Below are 12,748 nucleotides of genomic sequence, written 5' to 3' on the forward strand. Positions count from 1 at the left end.
TGGTTTTTCCTATGAATGCCTTACAGGTTGTGGGTACTTTCTATGGATGATTTCATGTAGCAGTCATTTACCATGGAGGACTGACTGAAAGTCTGTGCATATTTGTTATGCATACTGAACAATGGTAGATACATACTATGTATGGTTGACAGGCTTTGGCTATTTCTTATCAATGATGGACAGGGTGTAGGTATTTCCTATGAATGACAGATAGAGTGTGGGCTTGTCCTTTGGACAAGTGACAAAGTTGGTATATGTTTCCTGGGGCTGAGTGATAGGCTGTTGACACTACCTATGAATAATCCACAGGCTTTGAGATATGTTGTGAAAGACTGACAGGCTGTGGGTCTCTCCATTGAATGACTGGCTATGGGAGTTTCTAATGTAAGACTGACCGGCTCTGAGAGGTTTGTATATAAGTTAGTCGCCATGTCCTGTGGGTGATTAACAGACTATGGCCATTTGTTATGTCTGATTGACAGACTGTGATAATTTCTTCTGGATGACTGACAGGTTTTGTGAGTTGCTGGTAGATGATTGACAGGGTGAGGGGATTTCCAGTGGATGACTGATAGGACATGGGCAATTCTTATGGATGGTAGCCAGGCTGTGGGCTTTTACTTTGGATGATGTAGGTGTTGGGGACAGATTTTTGATAAGCTGTATGACTTGTGGGTGACTGACATGTTGTGCTTCTTAAGCTGGATGATTGATACATCATAGGCATGACCTACAGATGCAGATCTACAGACCAATTGTTTCACTGTAAATTTTATAAACAAATGAAAATTGAAATCCCCAGTCACCAATACTTTGACTTTTTCAATCCAAATTTCATTTTTTATGCCCATGATTAAGCTTTCTATATTTGCTACCATTAGGATCACAACATATTGCTTAGGTAATAAATAAAGTATCCATGTTAACCCGGGAGCAAAAATGTAGCAAAGCAGGACCTTGCATTTTGTTTTAAAATGGTCAATGTATCCCTGGACTTACACTAAATTTGGTAAATATAAGTAGAAGGAGATAAACTATGGCATCCAATCTCCTATATATGAGATTCAAAAAGGTTTCAGCAAAATGAAATGAGAGTTCCAAAAAGCAAGGGTCATTTCATGCTATATTTACATTTATATGATGTAAGGAAGCTTGACTGGGCAGAGAAACATAAAGGTTTAAGAATGGGAAGTCCTTGAGTTATATTTTTTTTTCGGAGCTGGGGACCGAACCCAGGACCTTGTGCTTGCTAGGCAAGGGCTCTACCACTGAGCCAAATCCCCAACCTGACCTTGAGATATATTAAAATGTGTATTATACACAATAGACATTTAATTACATGTGAGGAATAAATGGACTGACAGAATGAAAAACTACAGTTGGACAAATCAGAGTTTGAAGAAAATATTCAATAAGCATAAGAATATTTTCAAACTATAATTCATTCTTGGATTATTTATATGAAGCTCTACCTTAACAACTAATAAACACCTTAAAATAACAAAATGATTAAGAAGCATGTGGACTTCGGAAAATATGCTGGTGTGCTATCAATTCCCCTTCAAGCAAAAAAATATGAAATACGAATGAGGGCCTAGCCCATCACACTGCTCCCTGATCTCAAATCCCATGGAGAAGAGAGCTAAACACCAAGAAGTATGGAACATCCTGAGACCACAGGACAGACAGACACATCTGTCCACTTTCAACACCACATTCTCATCAATGGACAGATAAGAGAAACAGAAATTAAACAGCGACATAGAGAAACTAACAGAAGTTATATACTAAATGGATTTAACAAATATTTATAGAACATTAAATAATAAAACAAAAGGATTTACATTCTTCTCAGCACCTCATAGTACCTCCTCGAAAATTGACCATATAATTGTCAAAAAAAATAGGCATCAATAGATACAGGAAGATAGAAATAATTCTATTTGTCCTATCAGATCACCATGGACAAAGGCTGGTCTTCAATAAAAACAATAATGACAGAATGCCCTCAGATACATTGAAGTTTAACAACACACTACTCAATGAAAACTTGGTCAAGGAAGAATTAATGATAGAAATTAAAGATTTCTTAGCACTTCCTTCGGATGCAAGTTACTAGATGACTGCTTCTCGGCCTCGCCAGGAAACTAGTAAGTTCCTCTGGGATCAAATAGAATTTTATAAGAACATAATGGATGGAGAGGAGAAAACCTATGGTGGCTGTGAAGGCCCTGATGCCATGTATATGAAATTAATATCTTCTGATGGTCATGAATTTATTGTAAAAAGAGAACATGCATTAACATCAGGAACAATAAAGGCCATGTTGAGTGGTCCAGGTCAGTTTGCGGAGAATGAAACCAATGAGGTCAACTTTAGAGAGACCCTTCACATGTGCTATCGGAAGTGTGCATGTATTTTACCTACAAGGTCCGCTATACTAACAGCTCCACTGAAATTCCTGAATTCCCAATTGCACCTAAAATTGCACTGGAACTGCTGATGGCCGTGAACTTCTTAGATTGTTAAATAAGATAAATTATAATAAACTGTTAATTTTTTTTCAGTATTTAATACCTGTAGTTCAGTTAGTAATTTTTTCACATATAGCATGTTGCCTTTATGAAATTGAACTCTAAAGTTAATTGCTGAGCAGATTTCTTCTGTCATTTGCATAGCAGAGTTCAAATTTGCTGCTACATCAACAAATTAAGGAAGTTTCACAAGCCAAAAAATAAATAAATAATGCCAGTTTAAAAAAAAGATTTCTTAGAATTTAATAAAAATGAAGATACAACACACCCAAACATTTAGGACACAGTGAGAGCAGTACTAAAAGGAAAAATCATAGCTCTGAGTGCTGCCAAAAGAAACAGGAGAGCGCATACTCAGCAGCTTGACAGCACATCTAAAAAGTCTAGAGCCAAAAGAAGTAAATACACACAAGAGGAATAGAAGGGAAGAAATAATAAAACTAAGAGCTAAAATCATCCAAGTTTTAAAAAAAGGAGTACACAAAGAATCAACAAAAGCAGGAGCTGGTTCTTCGACAAAATCAACAAGATAGATAAACCCTTAGCAAGAATACCCAGAGTGTATCCAAATTAACAAAATCAGAAGGGAAAAGGGAGACATAACAAAAATATCTGAGGAAATTAAAAATATCAACAGATCCCACTACAAAAGCATATATTCAACAAAACTGGAAAATCTGGAGGAAATAGACAATTTTCTAGACAAATACAAGGTACTAAAGTTAAATCAGAAACAGATAAACATCTAAACAACACCATAATTCCTAAAGAAGTAGAAGCAGTTATTAAGAGTCTCCCAACCAAAGAGAACCCAGGACTCCATGAATTTACTGCAGAATTCTATCAGGCCTTCATAGAAGACCTCATATCAATACTGTCCAGATTAGTTCCCAAAACAGAAATAGGCAGAGCACTACCAAATTCCTTCTTTGAAACCACAGTTACTGTTATAACTAAACCACACAAAAATCCAACAAAGAAAGAGAACTTGAGACCATTTACCCTTATGATTATTGATGTAAAAATACTCAATAAAAATCTTGCAAAGTGAATGCAAGAACACATCAAAATAATCACCCATCATGATCAGTTAGGCTTCAGCCCAGGGATGAAAGGATGGTCCAATATACTAAACGATAACCTGGGCAATGAAGAAATAAAGAAAGAAATTAAAGACTTCTTAGAATTTAATGAAAATGAAGGTACGACATACCCACACGTACGGGACACAATTAAAGCTGTGCTAAGAGGAAAACTCATAGTTCTTAGTGCCTGCAGAAAGAAACAGGAGAGATCATATATCAGCAGCTTGACAGCACACCTGAAAGCTCTAGAACAAAAAGAAGCAAATACACCCAGGAGGAGTAGAAGGCAGGAAATAATCAAACTCAGAGCTGAAATCAACCAAGTAGAAAAAAAGAGGACCATAGAAAGAATCAACAGAACCAAAAGTTGGTTCTTTGAGAAAATCAACGGGACAGATAAACCCTTAGCCAGACTAAGGAGAGGACACAGAGAGTGTGTCCAAATTAACAAAGTCAGAAATGAAAAGGGAGACATAACTACAGATTCAGAGGAAATTAAAAAAATCATCAGATCTTATTATAAAAGCCTATATTCAACAAAACTTGAAAATCTGCGGGTAATGGAAAATTTCCTAGACCGATACCAGGTACCGAAGTTAAATCAGGAACAGATGAACCAGATAAACAACCCCATAACTCCTAAGGAAATAGAAGCAGTCATTAAAGGTCTCCCAACCAAAAAGGGCCCAGGTCCAGACGGATTCAGTGCAGAATTCTATCAGACCTTCATAGAAGACCTCATACCAATATTATCCAAACTATTCCACAAAATTGAAACAGATGGAGCACTACCAAATTCCTTCTATGAAGCCACAATTACTCTTGTAACTAAACCACACAAAGACCCAACAAAGAAAGAGAAATTCAGACCAATTTCCCTTATGAATATAGACGCAAAAATACTCAATAAAATTCTGGCAAACCGAATCTAAGAGCACATCAAAACAATCATCCACCATGATCAGGTAGGCTTCATCCCAGGCATGCAGGGATGGCTTACTATATGGAAAACCATCAATGTGATCCATTATATAAACAAACTGAAAGAACAAAACCACATGATCATTTCATTAGATGCTGAGAAAGCATTTGACAAAATTCAACACCCCTTCATGATAAAAGTCTGGGAAAGAATAGGAATTCAAGGCCCATACCTAAACATAGTAAAAGCCATATACAGCAAACCAGTTGCTAACATTAAACTAAATGGAGAGAAACTTGAAGCAATCCCACTAAAATCAGGGACGAGACAAGGCTGCCCACTCTCTCCCTACTTATTCAATACAGTTCTTGAAGTTCTAGACAGAGCAATCAGACAACAAAAGGAGGCAAAAGGGATACAGATTGAAAAAGAAGAAGTCAAAATATCACTATTTGCAGATGATATGGTAGTACATTTAAGTGATCCCAAAAGTTCCACCAGAGAACTACTAAAGCTGATAAACAACTTAAGCAAAGTGGCTGGGTATAAAATTAACTCAAATAAATCACTAGCCTTCCTCTACACAAAAGAGAAACAAGCCGAGAAAGAAATTCGGGAAACGACACCCTTCATAATAGACCCAAATAATATAAAGTACCTCGGTGTGACTTTAACCAAGCAAGTAAAAGATTTGTACAATAAGAACTTCAAGACTCTGAAGAAAGAAATTGAAGAAGACCTCAGAAGATGGAAAGATCTCCCATGCTCATGGATTGGCAGGATTAATATAGTAAAAATGGACATTTTACCAAAAGCGATCTACAGATTCAATGCAATCCCCATCAAAATACCAATTCAATTCTTCAAAGAGTTAGAACAATTTGCAAATTCATCTGGAATAACAAAAAACCCAGGATAGCTAAATCTATCCTCAACAATAAAAGGTCTTCAGGGGGAATCACTATCCCTGAACTCAAGCAGTATTACAGAGCAATAGTGATAAAAACTGCATGGTATTGGTACAGAGACAGACAGATAGACCAGTGGAAGACAATTGAAGACCCAGAAATGAACCCACACACCTATGGGCACTTGATTTTTGACAAAGGAGCCAAAATCATCCAATGAAAAAAAGATAGCATTTTCAGCAAATGGTGCTGGTTCAACTGGAGGTAATCATGTAGAAGAATGCAGATCGATCCATGCTTATCACCCTGTACAAAGCTTAAGTCCAAGTGGATCAAGGACCTACACATCAAACCAGATACACTCAAACTAATAGAAGAAAAACTAAGGGAGCGTCTGGAACACATGGGCACTGGAAAAAATTTCCTGAACAAAACACCAATGGCTTATGCTCTAAGATCAAGAATCGACAAATGGGATCTCATAAAACTGCAAAGCTTCTGTAAGGCAAAAGACACTGTGGTTAGGATAAAACGGCAACCAACAGATTGGGAAAAGATCTTTACCAATCCTACAACAGATAGAGGCCTTATATCCAAAATATACATAGAACTCAAGAAGTTAGACCGCAGGGAGACAAATAACCCTATTAGAAAATGGGGTTCAGAGCTAAAGAAGAATTCACAGCTGAGGAATGCCGAATAGCTGAGAAACACCTAAAGAAATGTTCAACATCTTTAGTCATAAGGGAAATGCAAATCAAAACAACCCTCAGATTTCACCTCACACCAGTGAGAATGGCTAAGATCAAAAACTCAGGTTACAGCAGATGCTGGAGAGGATGTGGAGAAAGAGGAACACTCCTCCATTGTTGGTGGGGTTGCAGACTGGTACAACCATTCTGGAAATCAGTCTGGAGGTTACTCAGAAAATTGGACATTGAACTGCCTGAGGATCCAGCTATACCTCTCTTGGGCATATACCCATAAGATGCCCCAACATATAAAAAAGACACGTGCTCCACTATGTTCATAGCAGCCTTATTTATAACAGCCAGAAGCTGGAAAGAACCCAGATGCCCTTCAACAGAGGAATGGATACAGAAAATGTGGTACATCTACACAATGGAATATTATTCAGCTATCAAAAACAATAACTTTATGAAATTCGTAGGCAAATGGTTGGAACTGGAAAATATCATCCTGAGTGAGGTAACCCAATCACAGAAAAACACACATGGTATGCACTCATTGACATGTGGCTATTAGCCCAAATGCTTGAATTACCCTAGATGCCTAGAACAAAGGAAACTCAAGACGGATGATTAAAACGTGAATGCTTCACTCCTTCTTGAAATGTGGAACGAGAATACCCTTGGCAGGGAATAGAGAGGCAACGATTAAAAGAGAGACAGAAGGAACACCCATTCAGAGCCTGCCCCACATGTGGCCCATACATATACAGCCACCCAGTCAGACAAGATGGATGAAGCAATGAAGGGCAGGCTGACAGATGCGGGATGTAGATCTCTCCTGAGAGACACAGCCAGAGTACAGCAAATACATAGGCGAATGCCAGCAGCAAACCATTGAACTGAGAATAGGACCCCATTGAAGGAATCAGAGAAAGAACTGGAAGAGCTCGAAGGGGCTCAAGACCCCTTATGAACAACACTGCCAAGCAACCAGAGCTTCCAGGGTCTAAGCTACTACCTAAAGACTATACATGGACTGACCCTGGACTCTGACCCCATAGGTAGCAATGAATATCCTAGTAAGAGCACCAGTGTAAGGGGAAGTCCTGGGTCCTGCTAAGACTGAACCCCCAGTGAACGTGATTGTTGGGAGGAGGGCAGCAATGGGGGAAGGATGGGGAGGGGGAACACCCATAGCGAAGGGAGGGGGAGGGATTAGGGGGATATTTGCCCAGAAACCGGGAAAGGAAATAACACTCGAAATGTAAATAAGAAATACTCAAATTAATAAAAAAAATTGACTTCAACAAGTTTCTAACCCCAGGACCATTTCTAAAATTCAAAGATTGTTTTCTCTACTATAAAGTATATGTGTATTTAATGGTTTTATCTTATAATTATTATATAACTTCTATCCATTATATGATAATGAACTCATCTTTTTCAGTAGCACATACATTTTATACTTTATTATGTAAAAGGTATGGCTCAGGTACAATATTTCATTGCATAAATGTTATATTTTGTAATAAAGAGAAAACAACAACAAAAAAAAAAGTCCTGGAAAGATCAGGAAATCAAAACCCATAACTAAACATAGTAAAAACAATATACAGTGAACCAGTAACTAACATCAAACTAAATGGAGAGGAACTTGATGAAATCCCACTAAAATCAGGGACTAGATAAGGCTGCCTGCACTGTAACTACTTATTCAATACAGCCCTGGAATTCCGAGCCAGAGCAGTCAGACAACAAAAGGAGGTCAAGGGATACAAAGTGGGAGGGAAGATGTCACAATATGGCTATTTGCCAACGATAGGATATTATATTTAAGTGACGCCAAAAGGTCCACCAGAGAATTACAAAACCTGATATTAACTTCAGCAAATTTTTGGATACAAAATGACTCAAAAAAATTAGTAGCCTTCCTCCACTCAAAGGAAAAACAGGCTGAGTAAAATTAGGGGAAATGACACCCTTCACAATAGTCGCAATAATATAAAATACCTCAGTGTGACTTTAACGAAATAAGTGAAAGATCTGTATAACAAGAACTTCAAGTCTCTGAAAAGACATTGAAGAAGATATCAGAAGATGGAACGGCCTCACATTCTCATGGATTAGCAGGATTAATATAGTAAAAGTGGCCATTTTGCCAAAAGCAATCTACAAATTCACTGCAATCCCCATCAAAAATCCAACTCAATTCTTCAGACATAGAAAGAGCAATTTACTAATTCATTTGGAATAAAAAAAACCAGGATAGCAAAACCTATACTCAATGATAAAAGAACTTCTGGGGAAATCATCATTCCTGACCTCAAGCAGTATTACAGAGCAATAGTGGAAAAAAAGCTGTATGGCTTAGTAACATAGACAGCTAGACAGATCAGTGAAATATAATTGAAGACCCAGACCTGAACCCACCCACCTTTGGTCAATTGATCTTTGACAAAGAGCAAAAACCATCCATTTGTAAAAAGATAGCATTTTCAATAAAGGGTGCTCATTCAATAGGTTAGCATGTAAAAGATACAAATCAAACAATTCTTATCTCCCTGTACAAAGCTTAAGTCCAAGTGGATCAAGAACATCAACATTAAAACATATACACTGGAACTAATGGAAGAAAAACTGGAGAATAGACTCACACACATGGGCACTGGGGAAATTTTCCTAAACAAAACAACAATGACTTATGTGCTAAGGTCAAAAATTGACAAATGGAACCTCATAAAACTGCAAAGCTTCTGTAATGCAATGGATACTTTTCAATAGAACAGAACAGCAACCAACAGATTTGGAAAAGATCTTTACCAATATTACATCTGATGCAGGGCTAATATCGAAAATATACAAAAAAAAAAAAAAAAAAAAAAAACAAAACCAAGAACTTAGAGTCCAGAGAGCCAAATAACCCTATTAAAATTTGGGTTCAGAGCTAAACAAAGAATTCTCAGCTGAGGAATATCAAATGGCTGAGAAGCACCTATAGAAATGTTTAGCATACTTAGTCATCAGGGGTGTACAAATCAAAAAACCCTGAGATTCCACTCACACCAGTAAGAATGGCTACGATAAAAAAACTCAGGTGACAGCAGATGCTGGCCAGGATGTGGATAAAGAGGAAAGCTCTTCCATTGTTGGTAGGATTGCTGACTGGTACAACCACTCTGGAAATCAGCCAGGAGGTTCCTGAGAAAATTCCACTACCTGAGGACCCAGCCACACCTCTCCTGGGCATATACCCAATAGATGCCCCAACAAACAACCAGGAAACACGCTCCACTATGTTCATAGCAGCCTTATTTATAATAGCCAGAAGCTGGAAAGAACCCAGATGCCCTTCAACAGGGGAGTGGATTCAGAAAATAAGGTACATCTACACAATGGAGTACTACTCAGCAATCAAAAACAATGACTTCATGAAATTCATAGGCAAATGGAATGAATTAGAAAATATCATCCTGAGTGAAGTAACCCAATCACAGAAAAACACACATGGTATGCACTCATTCATAAGTGGATATTAGCCGAAAACCTCGAATTACTCTAGATGCAATCCACAGACCACATGAAGCTCATGACAAAGGATGAATAAAATACAGATGCTTCCACTCCTTCTGAAATGGGATAACAAAAATATCCATAGGAGGGAAATAGAGGCAAAGTTTAGAGCAGAGCCTGAAGGAACAGCCATTCAGAGCCTGCCCCACATGTGGCCCATACATATACAGCCACCAAAACTACATTTGACTGATGAAGCTAAGAAATGTGTGATGACACGGACCTGATATAGATGTCTCCTGAGAGACACAACCAGAGCATGTCAAATGCAGAGGTGAACACTAACAGCAAACTACTGAACTTAGAACAGGACTCCCTTTTGGGGAATTAGAGAAAGGATTGAAAGAGCTGAAGGTGCTTGCAACCCGATAAGAACAACAATGTCAGAGATGCCCAGGGACTAAACCACTACCCAAAGAGTATACATGGACCCAGGGCTCCAACTGCATATGTATCAGAGAATAGACTTGTTGAACACTAGTGGAAGGGGAAACCCTTGGTCCTACCCTGGGTGGACCCACAGTGCAGGGGAATATAGGGGTAGGTTGTAAAGGGTGTGGGTTTGGGGGGAGAATACCCTTATAGGGAAGGGGGAGGGGATGGGGTCATATGGAGAGGAAACTAGGAAAGGGAATAAAGCAGCAGCAGCAGCAGCCTGAGGAGGAGGAGGAGGAGGAGGAGGAGGAGGAGGAGGAGGAGGAGGAGGAGGAAGAGGAGGAGGAGGAGGAAACAGACTGGAGGAGCTGAAGGGGTTTCAACACCACAGGAAGAACAACACTATCAACCAACCAGAATCGCAGAGTCCCCAGAGACTAAAACACCAACCAAAGAGTAGCTTGATACTTATGTATTGCTTTTCTAGGTATCACATTATCTATTTACTGACTAACTGATTTATGGGATTTTGCTGTCCGTGGTTTGTTTTAGATACGGGCACTGTAGAATAGGATAGAAGCCTCCAAAAGGGCTTTTATCTGTCCCTCTTGAGACACTAATCCTGTCTAGCTCCAGATGGCTCCAGGCATTTAGAGAACATTAATTAGCTCAGTAATGCCACTGTGTGCTCACAGAAAGGGATTGATTCAAAATTGCCAACATTATCTCTGGAGCTAGTTAAGTTTGCCACAGTCAAAACAAATCTAAATAAACTTGTATCTAATAAAAGCTATAATATATTTAAAGTAAAAAAAAAAGAATGAAGGCTAGCCTTCATTTTAAAAGTCTTGGAAAGATCAGGAATTCAAGTCCCAAATCTAAACATAGTAAAAACAATATACAGCAAACCAGTAGCCAACAGCAAACTAAATGGAGATAAACTTGAAGAAATACCACTAAAATCAGTAGCCTTCCTCTATTCAAAGGATAAACAGGCTCAAAAAGAAATTAGGGAAATAATGCACTTCACAATAGTAACAGATGTTAAAAAAATACCTCGGTGTTACTCTAACCAAGCAAGTGAATGATCTCTTTGACAAGACCTTCAAGTTTCTGAAGAAAGAATTTGAAAAAGATCTCATAAGATGGGAAGATCTCCCATGCTCATGGATTGACGGGAATAAAAATGTAAAATGGCCATCTGACCAAAGGGAATTTACAAATTCAATGTAATCCCCATGAAAATTTCAACTCTATTCTTCATAGAGGTAGAAAGAGCAATTTGCAAATTCGTTTGAAATGACAAGAAATCCAGGATAGTGAAAACTATCTTCAACTATAAAAGAATTTCTGGGAGAATCACCATCCCAGGCCTCAAGCTGTATTATATAGCAATAGTGATAAAACCTGTATGGTTTGGTACAGATTCAGACAGGCAGATCAATGGAATAGAAGTGGAGACCCAGAAATGAGCCCACACACCTTTGGGCCCTTGATGTTTGACAAAGGACCTAAAACCATCCACTGGAAAAAATATGGCATTTTGAACAAATGTTGCTGGATCAACCAGCAGTCAGCATGGACAATGCAAATCAAATGTTTCTTATCACCCCGTACACAGCTAAAATCCAAGCGAATTGAGGATCTCCACATAGAAGAAGATACACTCCAAATAATGAAAGGAAAATTGGGGAAGACCCTGGAACACGTGGGCACTAGGGAAAATTTCCTGAATAGAACACCAATAGCTTATGCTTTAAGATCAAGATTCAACAAATGGGACCTCAAAAAATTGCAAAGATTATGCAAGGAAAAGGACACTGTCATTAGGACAAAATGGAAAACAACAGATTGGGAAAAGATCTTTACCAATCCTATATCTGATAGAAGGGTAATATGTAATATATATAAAGAAATCTAGAAGTTTAGACTGCAGAAAATCAAATAACTCTACTACAAAATGAGGTAAAGAGCTAAACAAAGAATTCTAAGCTGAGGAATATCAAATGGCCCTGAAGCTCCTAAGGAACTATTAAACATCCTTAATCATCAGAAAAAATCAAACCAAGAAAATGCTGAGATTTGACCTCACACCACTCAGAATGACTAAGGACAAAATCTAAGGTGACAACAAATGTTGATGGGGATGTGGAGAAAGAGGAACACTCCTCCACTGTATGTGGGAGAGCAAGCTGGCAAAATAATTCTGGAAATTAGTTTGTAAGTTCCTCAGAAAATTGGACATAGTACTACCTGAGGACCCAGCTATACCCCCTAGTGGGCATATACCCAAAAGGGGCTCCAAAATATAGCAAGGAAACATGCTCCATTATGTTCATAGAACCCTTATTTGTAAATGCCAGGCGCTGGAAAGAATTCAGATGTCCCTCCATCTACAGAGTACACATTGGCTGACCCATGGCCTCAGGTGCATATGTAGCAGAGGATGGCCTTATTGGGAACTAATTGGAGGAGAAGCCCTTGGTCTTGCCAAGGCTCTATCCCCCAGTGTAAGAAAATGCTAAAGCAGTGAGGTGGGAAGAGGTGAGTAGATGGGTGGGGGAAAACCCACATAGAAATTGGGAAGGGGCGATGTGATAGGCTGTACATGGATGGGAAACCAGGAAAGGAGATAACATTTGAAATGGAAATAAAAAAAATA

The 12,748-nt window shown here is 38.5% G+C and overlaps 1 pseudogene; it reads left to right on the forward strand.

The window, feature by feature from the left end:
- The first annotated feature begins 1,233 nt into the window (after positions 1-1,233).
- On the forward strand, positions 1,234-2,556 carry LOC134482352 (elongin-C-like; annotated as a pseudogene).
- The last annotated feature ends 10,192 nt before the right edge of the window (positions 2,557-12,748 follow it).

The sequence above is a fragment of the Rattus norvegicus genome, chromosome 16 (assembly GCF_036323735.1).
Source record: "Rattus norvegicus strain BN/NHsdMcwi chromosome 16, GRCr8, whole genome shotgun sequence".
Classification (NCBI taxonomy): domain Eukaryota; kingdom Metazoa; phylum Chordata; class Mammalia; order Rodentia; family Muridae; genus Rattus; species Rattus norvegicus.